The following is a 19,090-nucleotide window of genomic DNA, read 5'->3' on the forward strand; positions in this document are numbered from 1 at the left end:
GCAAAAAGAAAGATCTTTTATTCATGATTCTAGAATCAACTTTCAAATCTAATCTGGATCAAAACTTTGTTCAAAGATAGCTCAAAGCACAAATCTGTGGAGCTTTGGAATCCAAGAGAGAACTTACTCATGAGCCCCAGATGCAGCAAGAAAAAAATAAGCACAATGCAGGTAACTATACCTGGTTAGCCGGTCCCCCTGGGAATCACTGGAGTTCTGCTTCAGATCCTGCTGACCACGCCAATCTGTTAAAAGAAAAAAACCCTTAGACTTAAATTTAACAGAGTTTATTTAAGTAAAACAAAATAAAACAACACAAAAAACAATTCTCAAATTGGACAGCCCCCAAAACCAAAACAAGTTCAGAGGACGCTGGCCAACAAAGTGATCTGGCAGCATTTATGGTAAACAGAAGTGAGGTATAGAGACAACTTAATTAGTTATAACTTAGTTGGTTAATTGGTTACAGGACCTTCTGTGATTAACTGAAGCTCAGCTATCATGATTAAACTCCATATTGGTTTGGTCTGTTGAGCCTTGTGCAGGAGCCCAGTCCAAATCAATGGCCTCTTAGAATTTTATTTGACATGTATATATCTAAAGGAAATGAAAGCAGCACGTTGAAGAGATAGCCGCACGCCTATGCTCATTTTCATTACAGCATTTTTCACAATAGCCAAGATATGGTGTCAACCTGTGTCTCTCAGTGGATGAATGAATGGATAAAGAAACTGTTGTATATATATACAATAGAATTCTATTCAGCCTTAAAAAGACTGAAATCCTGTCATTTGCAACAACATCAATGAACCTGGAAGACATCATGCTAAGTTAAATAAGTCACACAGGAGAACAAATACTGCGTGAACTCATTTATATGTGGAAGCTAAAAGAGTCAAACTCATAGAAGCAGAGAGTTTAATGGTAGTTATCAGAAGCTGAAGGGTGGGGACATTGAAGTGTTCATCAATGGGTACAAAATTTTAGTTTGAGAGGAGCAGGTTCTGGAGATTTATTATATAGCATGGTGACTATAGTTAATAATGTATACTTGACGATTGCTAAGAGGGTAGATTTGTGCTCTCACTATACAAGATATGTGAGATAATGCATATGTTAATTAGTTTGATTGACTTATTCCACAATGTATACATATATCAAAACGTCATGTTGTACACCATCAATATACACAATTTTTATTTATTTATTTTTTATTCCACTTTAAGTTCTAGGGTACATGTGCACAATGTGCAGGTTTGTTACATATGTATACACGTGCCATGTTGGTGTGCTGCACCCATTAACTCGTCATTTACATTAGGTATATCTCCTAATGCTATCCCTCCCCTCTCCCCCCACCCCACAACAGACCCCAGTGTGTGATGTTCCCCTTCCTGTGTGCAAGTGTTCTCATTCTTCAATTCCCACCTATGAGTGAGAACATGCAGTGTTTGGTTTTCCATTCTTGTGATACTTTGCTGAGAATGATGGTTTCCAGCTGCATCTATGTCCCTACAAAGGACATGAACTCATCCCTTTTTATGACTGCATAGTATTCCATGGTATACACAATTTTTATATGTCATTTGAAGAAAACAATTTAAAAAGCAGCAGAGTATTATTCTCCCTGTTATTTAGGGTATAGCATCTGTATAATTTATTTGGAATTCTGCTACAAGAGAGATTTGTCTCTTTTCTTCAATTTGTTAATTCAATCATTTATTTATATCAGTATGAACTCATAGATATTTATTTTGTACTTCTGATTATAATTCAAGATTACTTTTTTTTTGCTAAGTTTGTTCAAGTTTTGGCCATTGGGAGCTGTTTGTATTCATTCCTTTGCCCCATTGCCGTACCCCCATCAAGGTTTTTGTTTGTTTGTGTTTAAAACATCCTTGTTTTCAAGCACTGCAAGATATCCCAGACTTGTCCAATACATTTCCTTTTCTTTTTCTTCATCAGTATTGCCAATTCTTTATTTTATTTTTCTTTGAAGGCATCAGATTTCAGTTTCATTAATCATCTCTTTTTTGTGTGTATCTTTGTTTTTTCTCTTTTGTTTATCATTCTCTCACTATTTTAATCTTTCATTTTTATTGCCTATTTCTGTTTTGTTTGGTTTTGGTTTTTACCAACTGCCGAGTTGAACATAAAGATGAATAGACTTTTACAAACATGGATATTAATTTTGAAATAAATACGGTTGGGTTCAACTCTTTTTGTTGACTTTAAATTATATTTAATTGTGATCAAGATTGTGCTCAATATACTGATTGTATGGAATTTTAATTGATATTTATTTTGTACCCCGAATTGCTAAATTTTTGTAAATGTTTCATATCTATTGTAAAGCATTTTTCTTTGTTTTATGGTGGTGGTGAGTTATATGATCAAGGTTGTTAAGTTTGTTCAAACTCTTACAGCATTATTAATTTTCTTCTCTCCTTTGTCACTTTCAGAGAGAATGGTGTTAAAAAAAGCAATCAAAACTCCTACCATAATTGCAGAAATCATCAGTTTTACCTTATAATTCTCGGGCTGCATTTTCTATGACTCAGTGCCACATGGTTAGGTGTATGATGTCCATTACTGTAATATGTTGCTAGTGAAGTTTTCTTTTTGATAGTTATAAAATGTGCCGCTTTGATCCTATAAATACACTGCTATCCCCGGTTTCTTTTTTTAATATTTGTCCTATTTTGCCTTTTTCAAGCTCTTAATTTTCAGCCTCTTAGTTAACTCTGTTTTAAAATTGCTTTTTAAAAAAGGACCTTTATAAGTCAAATCCGGCTAGCTCTTGGGTGAAGGACATCAGTTTCATGACCCCATCATGGATTGATTACAGCAAAGTGGCCTTCCAGTGTGGCTGCCGGGGGTCAAGGGTGACTTTTTCCCATGGACGCCTTTGTGCACATCCTGCAAACTGAACCCTATGAGCTGTGGAAACACAGGCAAGACTGGGCAATCGTGGACCACACGGAGCCCAGGGCACCAGACAGCCAGCAGCTGGGCACCTAGAGGGAGGCCCAGTTGACTAGGAGAGCTGTGTTAGGCCTGAGGCATCTCCCTGTTCACTGAACTCAAAGCCCCAGTTTGCCTGTGGCCGTGGGTGCCCTTATGTGCTCTCCATGCCTACGTCCTTCAGCGGCCCTAGGGGCTGCTTCCCATAGCGAGGCCACCATGAACTGCAGCTCCCAGAAGCCCGGCTGGATCCCATTGCTGACCCTCATTCTCTCCACCCCAGATCTTCATCCCCAAACTGGCAGACATGGTCGTGGTCATGGTCGTTGTGCTCTGGAACTGGGGGCTCAGGAGCCAACCATTGTGGCTCAGGCCAGGAGGCCCCTCTCGGTGGGCACAGTGCACTCAGCTCCGGGCCCTGAGCCTCATCCACTGTATACAGATGAAGTTTTGATGGACAAAGTTGCACCTTTGAACTCTGGGCTTCAGCATCTTGCCAAGGCTTCTGGGTGCTGCTGTGCCCCGATCTTCAACCCTTGGGTCCCCACTGAATCCTGATGAACCCATGCACCCTGGCCCCTGTGCCTGCTATCCCTAAGTAGCACTACTCAGAGCACTACTCTCTGACATTGTTCCCCTGACTCTTCCCAATGTCATTGTGCCTTTGAAAAAGTTCTGCAGGGATGCTGCTCCAGATTGCACAGCCCCTGTGAAGCTGGATGAGATTGAAGCAATGGACCACTCATGCCTCTAGGGTCCTGGCCCCTAGGGAGGTTGCCAGAATGTCCTAAGCCCCTGACTCATCTCCTGGCGCTAAAGCTAGACAGAGCTGCACCTCAGAATTTGGAGATATTTGCCTTCAACGCAAGATCTCAATCCTCTGAACCCATGACTGTTGAACATGTTGCCAAATGTGGCTGCCCCTCTGACCCCAACTACAGGAGCCACAGAAGGCTCCCAGCCAAGCAAAGTTCGGGTCTGGACCTGTATATTAGTCTCTTTGACTCAAGAACTAACACATTTTCAAGATTACCAAATGCTGCCTCCTGTTTGTTGAATTTGATACTCCTAGTGTGTATCTGACATGTAAGAAAGGGAAAATCCTGAAAACATCTTAAAATCACAATTTTAAGGAGATATATCTAAAAGTAACTGATTCAGAAAAACTGAAACTAAAAGAATGGGCAAAACTATACCAAGGAAAATGCAAGCAAAAGAAAACAGAGGTGGTAGATCTTAATATCAAACAAATGTAGACCAAAGGGACATAGAAGGACTCTTCATAATGCTAAAGGCTAAATTTCACAATGAAAATACGGCCTTTATAAGTAGCCATGCAACTTTTTCTTCCATTAAATTTTTAATTATTTTTGTTTTGGTATAGTATACATGTATAAATTACAGTTTTCACCATTTTAAGTGTATAGTTTAGCTGCTTTAAGGACATTCCCATTGTTGTACAACTATCACCACCTTCTATCTCCAGAATGTTTTCATCATCACAGACTAGGACTCTATCCATTAAACAGTAATGCCTCATTATAGCCTGCCCCAGCTGCTGGTATCCCTTCTTTTATTTCTTGAATAATTTCACTATTTTAAGTACCTCATACAAGTGCAATGATACAATATTTGTCCTTTCATATCTAACTTATTTTACTTAGCATGATGTCCTCAAGATTCATCCATGTTGTAGCATGTGTCAGACAGAGTTCCTTCCTTTTCAAGGCTGAATAATATTCCACTGTATTTATATACCACATTTTGTTTATCGATTTTTCCACTGATGAACACTTATGTGGTTTCCACCTTTTGGCTCTGTTCATGGTGCTGTTTTGAACACTGACGTAAACATGTCTTCATGAGCCCCTGGTAAAACCGTTGCATCACCTTTTAGAGTAGGTTATACATTCTTCACTGAACATCATTAATATCCCTTTGCATCTGCCTTGACTGGAGAGCTGATTAAATACCTTCTGTAAATCAGTTTTTATTGTCATCTTAAATTCAAAAATTGTAATTAAATTTAATTAAAATTTTAGATTAAAGCTTAATTGTGTCACTTCTCCTGAATTTTAGGAAACTACTGACAGCTGCATGCCTTGTACTTCTCTGCCAAATATATGCACACCAGCATCTATCACTATTTCAGGGAATTCATGGATCTCTCAGTTCTATCCTAAGTCCCAGGTTTAGCAGTCTAAAGTTTCTCTCAATATCCCCTTATCATGGATGTCTCCTTGGCTTTGAAACAGCATTTTCAGTCTTCACATAATCTGCAGAGCTGGGGGAGAGTTGTGCTCCACATCTTTTTATTCCTGCTGGCGGTAACTCACTATGGGTACAACATGGCTCTGCGGGAAGCTGGGCATGGTGACCAGGTGGCTATATGGAGCCAGGAAGCTCTTGCCAAGCTCACAGCCAGCACTGTATGTGCACTGAGGCTCACAGGATCCCTTTACCTGGCATACAATGGGCAACGCAAAGCTTGTGTGCTTCTCTCAGAGTGAGCGTGGGTGGGTAATGAGTGCTGCTTCTAGTGGGCTTCCTTCTTCCTGGCCTTCTGGTCTCAGAGGCTACCAAGTCCTGCCCGTATTCACACAGGGTGAGCGCTTGCCCAGACAATCCAGAGGCAGGTGTCCCAGGCCCCTGTGCTGGGCTCAGGCAGTGCTTGGTCAAAGGGTTACCCAGGGAGCTTTCTGTGCTGGGCTTGTGTTTCTAGGGGGAAAACAGGAGGGGTGGGCATGGGCTGTAGGGTCCAAAGTGGATTTTACCACAGTTGGAAAAGAAAGTTCTGGTAAAGTACTATTTCTTTTCTCTTTTATGGTATAGGGCTCTCCTTTTTATGGTGCAGGTTTAGGCCAGAAATTTGAGATCCAGGCTAGCACTCACGTGAGTTTCATTAAGGATAAATTATAGTTTCTAGAAGACAAGTTTGAGTAGTACTTTTAAAACAGAAGAATTTAAGTAACTTTACTGTATCCAAGACAAAAAAAAAAAAGGAAAAATATAGGGATATAGAAAACAAACAACATTAACAATAAGGTAGAATTATGTACCCAGTAATAGAAAATATCCCCTTATTTTCAAGTACCAATGGATAATTCACAAAATTTGACAATATATTAGGGTGAAAAGAAAACATGAATAACTTATAATTTCAAAAGAATGAGAAAGTATCTTTTTTTTTTGAGATAGGGTCTCGTTCTGTCACCCAGGCTAGAGTGCAGTGGTACGATCTCAGCTCACTGCAACCTCCGCCTACCGGTTCAAGCAGTTATCCTGCTTCAGCCTCCCAAGTGAGTAGCTGCGATTACAGGTGTGTGCCACCATGGCCAGCTAATTTTTTGCAGTTTTAGTAGAGATGGGGCTGGCCAGGCTGGTCTCGAACTCCTGACCTCAGGTGATCTGCCCATCTCGGCCTCCCAAAGTGCTGGAACTACAGGTGTGTACCACTATGCCCAGCTAATTTTTGTATTTTTAGAAGAGATGGAGTTTCGCCATGTTGCCCAGGCTGGTCTCGAACTCCTGACCTCAGCTGATCTGCCTGTCTTGAATCCCCAAAGTGCTGGGATTACGGGCATGAGCCACCGCACCTGGCCAAACATTATTTTTTTTTTTTAAAAAAAAAAGAGGCCGGGCGCGGTGGCTCAAGCCTGTAATCTCAGCACTTTGGGAGGCTGAGACGGGCGGATCACGAGGTCAGGAGATCAAGACCATCCTGGCTAACCCGGTGAAACCCCGTCTTTACCAAAAAATACAAAAAACTAGCCAGGCGAGGTGGCGAGCGCCTGTAGTCCCAGCTACTCGGGAGGCTGAGGCAAGAGAATGGCGTAAACCCGGGAGGCGGAGCTTGCAGTGAGCTGAGATCCGGCCACTGCACTCCAGGCTGGGCGACAGAGCGAGACTCTGTCTCAAAAAAAAAAAAAAAAAAAAAAAAAAACTTTCATTTTAGGGTCAAGGGTATATGTGCTGCTTTTTTATATAGATAAATTTGTGTTATAGGGGTTTGTTGTACAGATTATTTAAACACCTAGATACTAAGCTTAGTACTATCTATCTATCTATCTATCTATCTATCTACTCCTCTCCCTCTTCCCACCCTCCACCCTCAAGTACACCCCAGTGTCTGTTGTTCCCTTCTTTGTGTCTATGAGTTCTCAGAATTTAGCTCCCACTTATAAGTGAGAACATGCAGTATGATTACCATGAAATAAAACTAGAAATTGATTCTAAAACTCTGAAAATAAAAAGATGCACTTTCCCTGAAAGTTCAAAATTCTCTGTTGAGCAAGTTTAGGTAAGAGGGAAACATAAGCCAAAACAGCCAAACTCCACTGGCTCTTCAAAGCTATAGGTCTGTTTGACATTGCTAATTCATTGACTCAGCCCAATAAACAAGTCCCCAGTAAGGGAACAAGACAGTTTCAGTCAGGAACGTGTGCTGTGCAGAAACTAAAGCAGGGCTGGATGACAGAGCAGAATAGGCAGGGGCTGATGGAATTGCAGGTCCTGGAAAGCTTCACAAAGCAAGAGACCTTTTTGGGATCAAACACAAAATTGGGAGGTCCAGAGTAGATTTTCCCACCATCAGGGAACAGCAAGTGCAACAGATCTACCCTTGAACTTAGTGATTTTGTTTTTCCAGGAATACAAAGCAGCTCATTTGTGCCTGGGGCATAGACAGGGGCATACACACAAAGAGGGAGAGAGGCAGGGGGCAAAGCATGTAGGGCCCTGGCTCTCACGTGAAGTACATTATTTGATGTGTGTTCAACTCGAAATGAGAAGGCACTGGAAGTTTTAAACAGCAGTTGACAAAATGTGATTTATACATTTAAATAATCAGCTTAGTTGCTCTGTGGAGAGTGTGTGGGCAGAAGCGGTTAGACCATCTAAATAATACAAGTGAGAGTGACAGTTGCTTAGATTTATGTTAGCATTGAAAATGCACAGCAGTGGCCAGGCGTGGTGGCTCATGCCTTTAATCCCAGCACTTTGGGAGGCCAAAGTGGGCAGATCACTTGAGGTCAGGAGTTTGAGACCAGCCTGATCAACATGGTGAAACCCCATCTGCACTAAAAATACAAAAATTAGCTGGGCGTCGTGGTGCATGCTTGTAGTCCCAGCTACTTGGGAGGCTGAGGCAAAAGAATTGCTTGAACCTAGGACGCAGAGGTTGCAGCGAGCTGAGATCATGCCACTGCACTCCAACCTGGGTGACAGAGCAAGACTCTGTCTCAGAAAAAACAAACAAACAAAATGCACAGAAATGGACAAACTCACATATATTTTGTAAATTAAAATTACAGCAAGCCACTTCTCCTCTTAATATTAAGCCTTCCTTAATTGCCCCCACAGAATTTTAGTAAGGCTCTCAATTTTGAAGCATCTGTAAATTTCAAGGCCAAAGTAATAAAAAATTGGTGTTTGTCTAAAGTTTTTAATAAAGAACAGAAAAACCCACATCTTCCTGTCTCTCTCATTCAGTTAGGTGGCTTTGTCATTCCTACTGTAACAAGAGATGGAAGTTTATTCTTAGGAAAATTGAAGCTGAGAGTCTGAACTCAGGGACTCCAGGCACAAATGAGGATGAGAGTGAGCAGCCTGGCTGAAAAGGGGAATAATACTCAGCTAATACTGAGATGGTGGAAACACAAGATGAGGGCACACTGCATTCCCTGGAAGGGAGTAGCCCTAGAGAGCTGCTCGACCCACAGTACATCTTGCATGACCAAGGAATAAACTTTTATGCGATAGGTAAAAGCCTCATTGGCCCTGTACTGCAGTAGGCAGACAGCCTACAGCTGCAGAGAGCTGCCTCACTCAAGGCCATGCCTCTTCCCAGTTTGGCCCACATCCAGTGACTGCTCAGCGCTGCAGCATAAAGCTTGGCCAACTCTGCTGAATTCAGGACACCCCGGAAGGGCCATTTGAGCTCCAGAGCTGCCTGCAGGATCCGCTGAGACTATCTTTGGCCCTGAGCCACAGATAAACTTTTCCCTGAGCTCAAAACTGCTTCCTTCCTCTTTCTTTCTCAGATATGGATCTTAAGGGCACTCTTTAAGAAAGATCTTTCTGCTGAAGTCTTAGCGTGTGCTCTGTAGTGAACCTGACTGCAACTGTACTTTAGGTTTGTTTGTGTTTCGAAGAGCATAATTTCCATGAGAGAATAAAGATCAATGCCCCCTGCTGAAATTATAGTTCTTCTTTGCATGGTTATTCAGTGATGTGAAGAGACAGAAATGGCCACATGAGAATCTCAACTTCCAATTTATGGAATTATTGCTGTGACCCTCCCCCGCTGCCAATGAAAATATGTCCCTTTGAACACCTGAAGTCACAAGGACAAAAAGCAAACATTTTGCCTTTGGCAGGCATGATGGATCATTCCCAGTTTTTCACCCAGATTTACTGGAACCATGCTCTCTGGCTGTGAAAGGAACAGTCCTATGTCCAGAGCAATGGGCTCTCACATGCATTGCGACTGGAAATGTGACATGGTACAGCTGCTTTGGAAACTGTGTGTCAGTCTTCCATAAACCTATGCAGACATCTATGCCTAGAAGGTCTTCCCCTAATTATCTACCCAATTCATAAGAATCAAGAACTATGAAAAATGCATATGTCTTTGAACAGGTAAATAGAAAAACTGTAGCGTATTAAAATATTATTCAGCAGTAAAAAGTAACGAACTCTGGCACATGCAACAGGATAGATGGATCTTACAAACATATGATTTGGGAAAAAGAAAAACCAGATCGAATGGAAAACATACTGTACAACTGCATTTATATTCATTTAAAAAATAAACCAAGCTAAGTTGTGGTCATAGAATTTAGAACATGATTACCTACCATGGGAATTAACTGGAAAGTTCCAGGCTGTGGGAATGACCTACATCTTGTTTTGGGTGATGATTACATGGGTTTATATAATTGTTAAAACTCACCGATGTGGAGACCTAAGATCTATAAGTTTTATTGCATGTGTTTTAAACTGGAGAAAACTGAATAGGAGATAACATAGGGGAGTTGGAAAAGTGGGAACCATCTTAAGAAACTCTGGAAAGCTAAATTCTAGGTTGGCAGGGAAAAAAAGCTGGAGAGCAACACAATCCCCAGTGCAGAACCAAAAGGAATGAAGATTTTGTGACACCAGGTACTCCTGGAGTTGGGAATAAAAATGAGGCTAAACAGAGGTTGGGTTGGAAATCTGTTGGAGAAGTGTCAGTTTCTTGGGTCAGCTCCATCAAGTTGGCATCTGGATGCCTGCTTCCACCCACCCCAGTGGAAAGTGAGACTTTCTCACTCTTAAATTGAGGCGAATAATTGGCAATTAAAATTAGGTGATAATGTTGGGTTGTGGCTAAGGAAATGGAGAGAAATAAAGAAGTTCTGAAAAATCTCAGATGATAGCTTAGCTCACATTCTAATTTGGAACGTTAGAATTGAACATCTGCTTGTTATCCTTCAGCGACATCTCAGTCTCTTTCCAGGCAGATAGATGCCCTGGGACACCTAAAATTAAAAAAAAATATACTGAGTTGTGAAGACAAGAAACATAGACACATAGAGAATTTTTAGAAAATATTGCTCCTATTGCACTCCTGTTTCTACTCAGCTACTTTGTCAGTATTTTGCATTATTTTGCCAAACAAAAGCAAGCAATGGTACAGCTAAAGTAGTTTATAAATTAGCCTTTAGAAAATTCAGGAAGTTGCTTGTGGTTGTGGAGGGCTTCTTCAAGCAATTGTAGTTAGAATTCTATGTTACTTTATTTTGACACACTCAATTTGGACTGCTTTTCTTGACAGATGGTGCCCATATTCAGCTGTTTGCCCATGTTCAATATTAACCTTTTGCCATGCTGTATTCTACTTTGGAAAATCAAGAAACATTGATAATGAAAACTATCTAAAGGCAAGTGTACAGCCATCTTTGCCCTCTCCCGTGACCTCCATTGCTAGGCTTCACTTCATTTCTGAGAAATAATAATCATGTGTTCTCTGCACATTCTTCATGTTTACACACATAATTTTACACAGCCAAGATAATATGTCAGGTGTGGCTTTACCAACTTCTCCTCCTGCCCGCCCCCCATTTAAAAACTTAATGTTACAAGTTCTGAATACATTGCTATATATATAGATCCTAGTGACTCCAGCTGAGTCAACCGATCTGTGTAATTTTTCATTTTATTTCCCTGCTGATGGATAAGTAGATTATTTCCACATCTTTCTTACCTTAGGTGTCAGGCCCTGAGCCTCAGCCCCTGTCCACAGATGGAGCATTGATGGACAGGCCTGGACTACTGATCCCAGGATCCAGCATCCTGCCAAGGATTCCAGGAGCTGCTGAACCCTGCCCCTGAGCCCATGGCCAGCTTTTATATCTCACTGTTTTGCTCGGTGATGGCTTCTTGATATTGCTCAAATTTACATCTCACAACTTTGGGCAAATTTGCAGACCATTACAGTTATAGAGCCTCCTGGTGCTGAGATAGCCCCTCTGGTGAGGATTCTGGGTGCTGCTGAGTCCAAGGTCGTTACCAAATTCACCATATATTCTTTATCCTCCCAGACCTTTCAATACCTTGACACTTCTACTTCTACGTCACCAGCTGAGATTTCATCCATTGGACATGAGTGTCTCTGAGAACGAGGTCTTCTTGGGTTTACTGGGAACTCATCTATCCCAGCGTCCCAATTGCTGGAACAACTATGGAAGCTGTTGCACTTCTGAAGAGTTCACAATGTGGTTCCCCTTCAATCTTCTTCCCTTACCTACCCCTGCCCCAACTATCCCGTTCTAGCAAAACTAGCCTCTTATGACCTATTAGGTCAATAGAGTTAGAAAAAAGGTATTATCTTACTGAGTCATTGAGGTATTCAAAATGTGATGTCACCAGTATTTGTTCACAAATGAATAAAAGTCACCAAAATGTAAGATCTGACTTTCTGCTAAGACTGTAGTTTCAAACAACTTGGAAAGGAGGTTATTCTCCATGCATTTTTCTTCATAATTAGTTGAAAACTTTTAAGGCAAAATGTATTTTATGGGCTGGTTACGCTGTGTGGTGATGCTGAGCTCAGCGCATGGTTGTGGGGTTCTGGCTGTCTGGCCAGGTGGGAGTACTGGGTTGCAGTCATGCTTTGAGGCTGGCCTTAGGCCCAGCCTGGTTCTCAGCTAAATAGCAGGACCCAAATTGCTGGGAAAGATGAGCAGCCCTAGGCTTAAGGGGCCATCTGACTATCTTCTCTCTACTGCCTTTTCAAAGCTGTTTGTATACTTCACACTGGTAATTCACTCAACCCAATATTGTCCCTAAATAAATGAACAAGGTTTCAGTCAGGAATGTGTGCTGTATAGAAACTAAAGAAGGATTGGACAACAGAGCAGAATGAGCTGGGGCTGGTTGAGTGGCCGGTCTCAGAAGGATTCACTGAGCAGGAGACTTTGGGGACCCAATTATAAAATGGGGAGGTCTGGAGAAGAATTCCCTGCTTGCAGGGACCAGCAAGTACAACAGACCTAACATAGAACTTGTGAGTTTGTGTTTCCAGGAACACAAAAGAAGCTTATTTGTGTCTGGGACATAGAGAGGAAGGGAGAGAGGCAGGGGGCAGAGCATGGAGGGCCTTGTGTCTCATGTCAGGTGCATTATGTGGTGTTCCTTCAACTTGAGATGAGAAGGCATTAAAACAGCAGTGGAAAAGATGTGAATGACACATTTAAGTAATCAGCTTAGTTGTTCTGTGGAGAATGTGTGAGTAGGAGAAGCAATTAGACTATTTATAATACAAGTGAGAGTGACAGTTGCTTATACTTACTTGTTAGTATTGCAAATGCACAGAAATGGAAAAATCCAGAGTATATTTTTAACATTGAAAATGACAGTTTTGATGAAGAAGGAAACATTCAGAGAAGCAAACCACTGCCCACCTTAGTACCACCCTTCCTTAACTTCCCCACTCCCATCCAGAATTTCAGGAAGGGTGTACATTTTGAAGCATGAGTAATCAAAACTTAGTGCTTGTCTAAAGTTCTCACTAAAGAGCAGAAAAACTCTTACTATCCTGTCTCTCCCATTCATTCAGGCAACTTTGTCTTTCTTGACATAACAAGAAGTTTATTCTTTGGAAAATTCAAGCTGAGAGACTGAATGCAGGGTCTCCAGGCACAGAGAAGAATCGAGCGAGATACCTGGCTGAAAAGGGTTAAGCTAATGGAGACATGGTAGAACCAAAGATGAAAGCACACTGCATTAACTGGAAGAGAGTAGCCCTAGAGAACTGCTGGGCCCTCAGTACATCTTGCATGAGCAAGGAAGAAACTTTTATGTGATAAGTAAAAGCCTCATTGGCCCTGGAGTTCAGTAAGCAGACAGCCTTCAGTTGCAGAGAGCTGCCTCACCCAAGGCCATGCCTCTTCCCCAATTTGGTCCACATCCCATGATTGCTCACTACTGGAGCATAAAGCTTGGCCATTTCTGCTCAACTTAGGACATGGCTGAAGGGCCATTTCAGCTCCAGATCTCACTGCAGGATCCGCTGAAAGTACCTTCGGGCTAATCCACAGCTCCAATTTTCCCTATGCTCAAACATGCTTCCTTCCTCTTCTTTTCTCAGATATGGAACCCAAGCACACTTGTTAAGAAAGATCTTGATACTGAAGTCTCAGAGTCTGTTCCATAACAAGCCTGACCTGCAACTTTACTTCAGGTTTCATTGTGTTTTGAAAACATAATTTCCTTGAGACAATAAACACTGGTTTCCCCTGCTGAAATTATAGTTTTTCTTTGGTTATTTAGAGATGTGAGGAGATAGAAATGGCCACATGAGAATTTCAGCTTTTATTTTATGGAATTATTGTTGTGACCCCTGGTGAAAACATGTCCGTTTGAATACTGGAAGTCACAAGGGCAAGAAGCAAACATGTTGACATTGGCATGATGGACCATTCTGTTTTACTCCTGGACTTCTTAGGACCATGTACTCTGGTTCTGGTGAACTGTACCATGTTCAGAGCAAATTACTTTCACATACATTGCTTGTGGGAATGTAACATTATATAGCTCCTTTGAAAAACTGTTTGTCAATGTTCTGTAAACTTGAGCTCTCATCTATCCACAGCTATTTTTCTTCCTAGGTATTTACCCAATCAATAAAAAATCAGGAACTGTGAATAATTCACATGTCTGAACAGATGAGTGGAAAAACTATAGCTTATTACAATAATATTCAGTTATAAAAAGGAATGAACTGGAAACGGAATGATTCATTTTATATTCACTCCAAAAAAAAAAAAAAAAAGCCAAACTAAGCCGTGATCATAGAACTTAGATCGTGGTTGCCTCTAGTACGAGTGAGAATTGACTGGAAAGTTCCAGGCATGAGAGAATCTCCGGGCATATGGGAATGTTCTGCATCTCATTTAGAGTGATGATTACATGGGTGTATGTAATTGTTTAAACTGGAGGAATTGGCAGAGCAAGATAGTATAATAATAGAAGGTTCTACATCAGATTTGGTCTGCCTTATTACCAAATAGATATTAACAGGACATTTCAACCAACAGCTGTAAAATGCACATTCTTTTCCTCAGCATATGGATCATTCCCGAGACCAGACCATATATTAGGTCAGAAAATTCATCCTAAAACATACAAAAAATTCAAATAATACCAACCATCTTCTCTGGCCACAGTGGAACAAAACTAGAAATCAATAACCAGAGGAATTTTGGAAATTATACAAACACATGGAAATGAACCAATATGCTCCTTAATGTCCAGTGGGTTAGTGAAGAAATTAAGAAGGAAACTGAAGAATTTCCTGAAACAAATCATAATGGAAACACCATATACTAAAACCTATAGGATACAGTAAAAGCAGTACTAAGATGGAAGTTTAGAGCTATAAGTGCCCACATAAAAAAGAGAAAAAACTTCAAATAAACAACCTAATGATGCATTTTAAAGAAGTAAAAAGGCAAGAACAAATATAATCCAAAATTAGTAGAAGAATAGAAATAATAAAGATCAGAGCAGAAATTAATGAAATTGAAATGAGTAAAACAATGCAAAAGATCAATGAAACAAAAAGTTGTGGTATCAAAAGTTAAATGAAATGGACAAACCTTTAGTCAGACTAAGAAAAAAAAAAGACAGAAGATCCAAATTAAGAAAATCAGAAAAGGGAGACATTGCAACAGATACTGCAGAAATTCAAAGTATCATTAGTAATTACATGAGCAACTATGTGGCAATAAATTGGAAAAGCTAGAAGGAATGCATAGGTCACTAGACACACACAGACTATCAAGATTGAACCAGCAGGAAATCCAAAATCTGAGTAGACCAATAACAAATAATGAGATTGAAGCTGTAATAAAAGATCTCCCAGTAAAGTAAGGGTGAGGACTCGATGGCTTCACTACTGAATTCCACCAAACATTTGAAGAAGTCATACTATTCCTACTAAAGCTATTCTGAAAAGCAGAGGAAGAGGAATTACTTCCAAAGTCATTCTATGAGGACAGTATTAACTTGATACCAAAACCAGACAAAGACACATCAAAAAAGAAAACTGCAGCCCAATATCTCTGATGAATATTCATGCAAAAATCCTTAACAAAGTAGTAGGAAACAGAATTCAAGAATCCATTAGAAAGGTCATTAATCATGACCAAGTAGGATTTATCCCTGGGATGCAAGGATGGTTCAACATATGTAAATCAATCAACGTGATACATCATATCAATAGAATGAAGAATAAAAACCTTTTTATCGTCTCAACTAATGATGAAAAAGCATTTAATAAAATTCAACATCCTTTCATGATAAAAACTATTTAAAACCTGGGTATAGAAAGAGCATACCTCAACATAGTGAAGGCCATAGATGACAGACCCTAAGCTAGTGTCATAATGAATGGAAAAAACTGAAAGGCTTTCCTGTAAGATCTGAAACATGACAAGGATGCCCACTTTCACTACTCTTATGCAACATAGTAGTGGAAGTCTTAGCTAGAGGAATCACCCAAGAGAAATAAAGGGCATCCAAACTGGAAAGAAGTCAAATTATCCTGGTTTGCAGATAACATAATCTTACACTTGGATAAAACTAAAGACTCCACCAAAAGACTATTGGAACTGATAAACAAATTAAGTAATGTTGCAGGATACAATACTCACATACAAAAATAAGTAGTAGCATTTTTATATGCCAACAGTGAACAATCTAAAAAAGAAATCACAAAAGTAATCCCACTCACAGTAGCCACAAATAAAATTAAATACCTAGGAATTAACCAAAGAAGTGAAAGATCTCCATAATAAAAACCAGAAAATACCGGTGAAAGAAATTGAAGAGGACACACACACGCAAAACTGCAAAGATATTCCAAGTTCATGGATTGGAAGAAATCATTTTTGTTCAAATGTCTATATTATCCAATGAAATCTATAGATTCGATATAATTCCTATCAAAATACCAGTGACATTCTTCACAGAAATAGAAAAAAATAATACTTAAATTTATGTGGAATCACAAGAGACCCAGGATAGCTAAAGCTGTCTTAAGCAAAACAGCAATACTGGAGGAATCACGTTACCTGACTTCAAATTATACAACAGAGCTATTGAAACCAAAAGAGCAGGTACTAACATAAAAACAGATATATAGACCAATGGAACAGACTAGAGAACCCCAAAACAAATCCACACACCTACAGTGAACTCATTTTCAACAGAGGTGCCAAGAACACCTCTGTCTTTGGGAAAAGACAGTCTCTTCAATAAATGGTGCTGGGAAAACTGGATATCCATATGCAGAAGAATAAAACTCTACTATTCTCTCACCATATGAAAAATAAAAATGGTTTAAAGACATAAATCTAAGACCTCAAACTATGAAAGCACTACAGGAAAACACTGAGGGAAACTCTCTAGGATATTGGTCTAGGCAAACATTTCTTGAGCAACACCCCACAACCACAGGCAACCAAAGTAAAAAAATAGACAGAATCACATCACATTAAAAAGCTTCTGTACAGCAAAGGGAACAATCAACAAAGTGAAGAGACAACCTACAAAATGGGAGAAAAGAGTTGCAAACTACCCTTCTGACAAGAGATTAATAACCAAAATATTTAAGGAGCTCAAATAATAATATAGAAATAAATCTCATAATCTGAGCAAAATGGGCAAAAGATTTGAACAGACATTTCTCAGAGGAAGACATACAAATGGCAAACAGGCATATGAAGATGCTCAAGATCATCAGAGACAGTCAAATCAAACCTAAATGAGATATTATCTCAGCCCAATTAAAATGGCTTATATTCAAAAGCCAGGTAACAAATGCTGGTGAAGATGTGGAGAAAGGGTGATCTGCCTGCCTTGGCCTCCCAAAGTGCTGGGATTACAGGCATGAGCCGCCACACCCAGCCAACATTGAGTTTTTAAATAGGCATCAAGGAGAGGAGGATAATTTGATAAAACCACACCTGACATATTATCTAGGCTGTGTAGAATTCTCAATCTAAACTTGCAGAATATGCACTGAATCCATGATTCAGAGATTTCCAGAATTCCTTTATTTCTCTGCACTTCCACATCTGCAATCCAACCTCATCACGAATTTTAGGAATTGCCAATTCTTACCTGGAAGATAAGAGTGAGCAAGTCTCACTGGGGTGGGTGAAAGCAGGCATCCCGATGCAAACTTGAAGGAGCTGACCCAAGGAACTAACACTTCTCCAACAGGTTTTCAACAAAACCTCTGAAGATTGATAGCTTGGCTCATATTCTAATTCAGAATGTGAGAACTGAATTTCTGCTTGCTATTCTTCAGCAACATGACAATCTCTTCCCAGGCAGATAGATACCCTCCTGAGATACCTAAAATTAAAAAAAAAAAAAAAAAAAAAAAAAAAAAAAAAAAAAATTGGGTAGTGAAAGACAAGAAACATAAGCACACAAATAATTTGCATAAAACAGTGCTCCCCCTGCACTCCTTTTTCTACTCAGCTACTTTTATCAATATTTTGCATATTCTTGCTAAATCAGGACAAGCAATGGTCTGGCTAAGTTTCTTTCTAAATTAGTCTTTGGAATGTTTAGGGAGTTGCGTGTGGTGGTGGGAGGCTTCTTCAATTGTAATTTGAATTCTATGCTACTTCACTTGACACAGTCAATTTGGACCACTCTTCTATGTAAAAAGTGCCGATATCCAGCTGTTTTCCCACATCCAGTGAAAGCTTTTGGCACACTGTACTCTCTTTTGGAAAGTCAAGGAGCACTGATAATGACAATTCTCCAAAGTCAAATGTAGAGCTATCTTTGTGGTCTCCCATGACCTCTGTTGCTAGGCTTCTCTTCAATTCAAGAAATAACAATCATGGTTTTGGTGCATATTCTTCAAGTTTAGACTGAGAATTCTACACAGCCAAGATAATATGTCAGGTGTGGTTTTATCAAATTATCCTCCTCCCCTTGATGCCTATTTAAAAACTCAATGTTGGCCGGGTGTGGTGGCTCATGCCTGTAATCCCAGCACTTTGGGAGGCCAAGACGGGCGGATCACCTGAGGCCAGAAGTTCAATATCAGCCTGGCCAACATGGTGAAACTTCCAGTGTCTACTAAAAATATAAAAATTAGCCAGGTGTGGTGGTGGATGCCTGTAATCCCAGCTACTTGGGAGGCTGAAGCAGGAGAATCAGTTTAACCCAAAAAGTGGAGGTTGCAGTAAGCCGAGATGGTGCCATTGCACTCCAGCCTGGGTGACAGAGCAAGACTCTGTCTCAATAAATAAATGAATAAATAAATAAATAAATAAACTAAATGTTATGAGATCTACACACATTGTTACGTATATAGATCCTAGCGGCTACAACAGTCAATAGATCTGTGTAATTTTTCATTTCATTCATTCCCCTGCTGATGGACAAGTAGATTATTTCCACATCTTTGTTACCTCAAACAACACTTTATTGAACAGCTGTGTAGATAGAACTAGAGTTCCTTGGTTATATCTATATTCATTTTCATTTTTTCTAGGAACAGTTAGATTGCCCTACAATTTCTATCTTCATTAACTGTATGACAGTTCTGGTTTCCCCA

The 19,090-nt window shown here is 40.1% G+C and overlaps 1 long non-coding RNA gene across 1 annotated transcript; it reads right to left on the minus strand.

Annotated features, from left to right (window-relative positions):
- Positions 1 to 188: 188 nt before the first annotated feature.
- On the minus strand, positions 189 to 17,856 carry LOC115893477. Its single transcript, XR_004053473.1, has 3 exons — positions 17,632 to 17,856; positions 10,393 to 10,484; positions 189 to 245 (listed from the first exon to the last, which is right to left on the minus strand). It is a non-coding gene; the product is annotated as an uncharacterized LOC115893477 (long non-coding RNA).
- Positions 17,857 to 19,090: the final 1,234 nt, after the last annotated feature.

This window comes from Rhinopithecus roxellana, chromosome 15 (assembly GCF_007565055.1).
Source record: "Rhinopithecus roxellana isolate Shanxi Qingling chromosome 15, ASM756505v1, whole genome shotgun sequence".
Classification (NCBI taxonomy): domain Eukaryota; kingdom Metazoa; phylum Chordata; class Mammalia; order Primates; family Cercopithecidae; genus Rhinopithecus; species Rhinopithecus roxellana.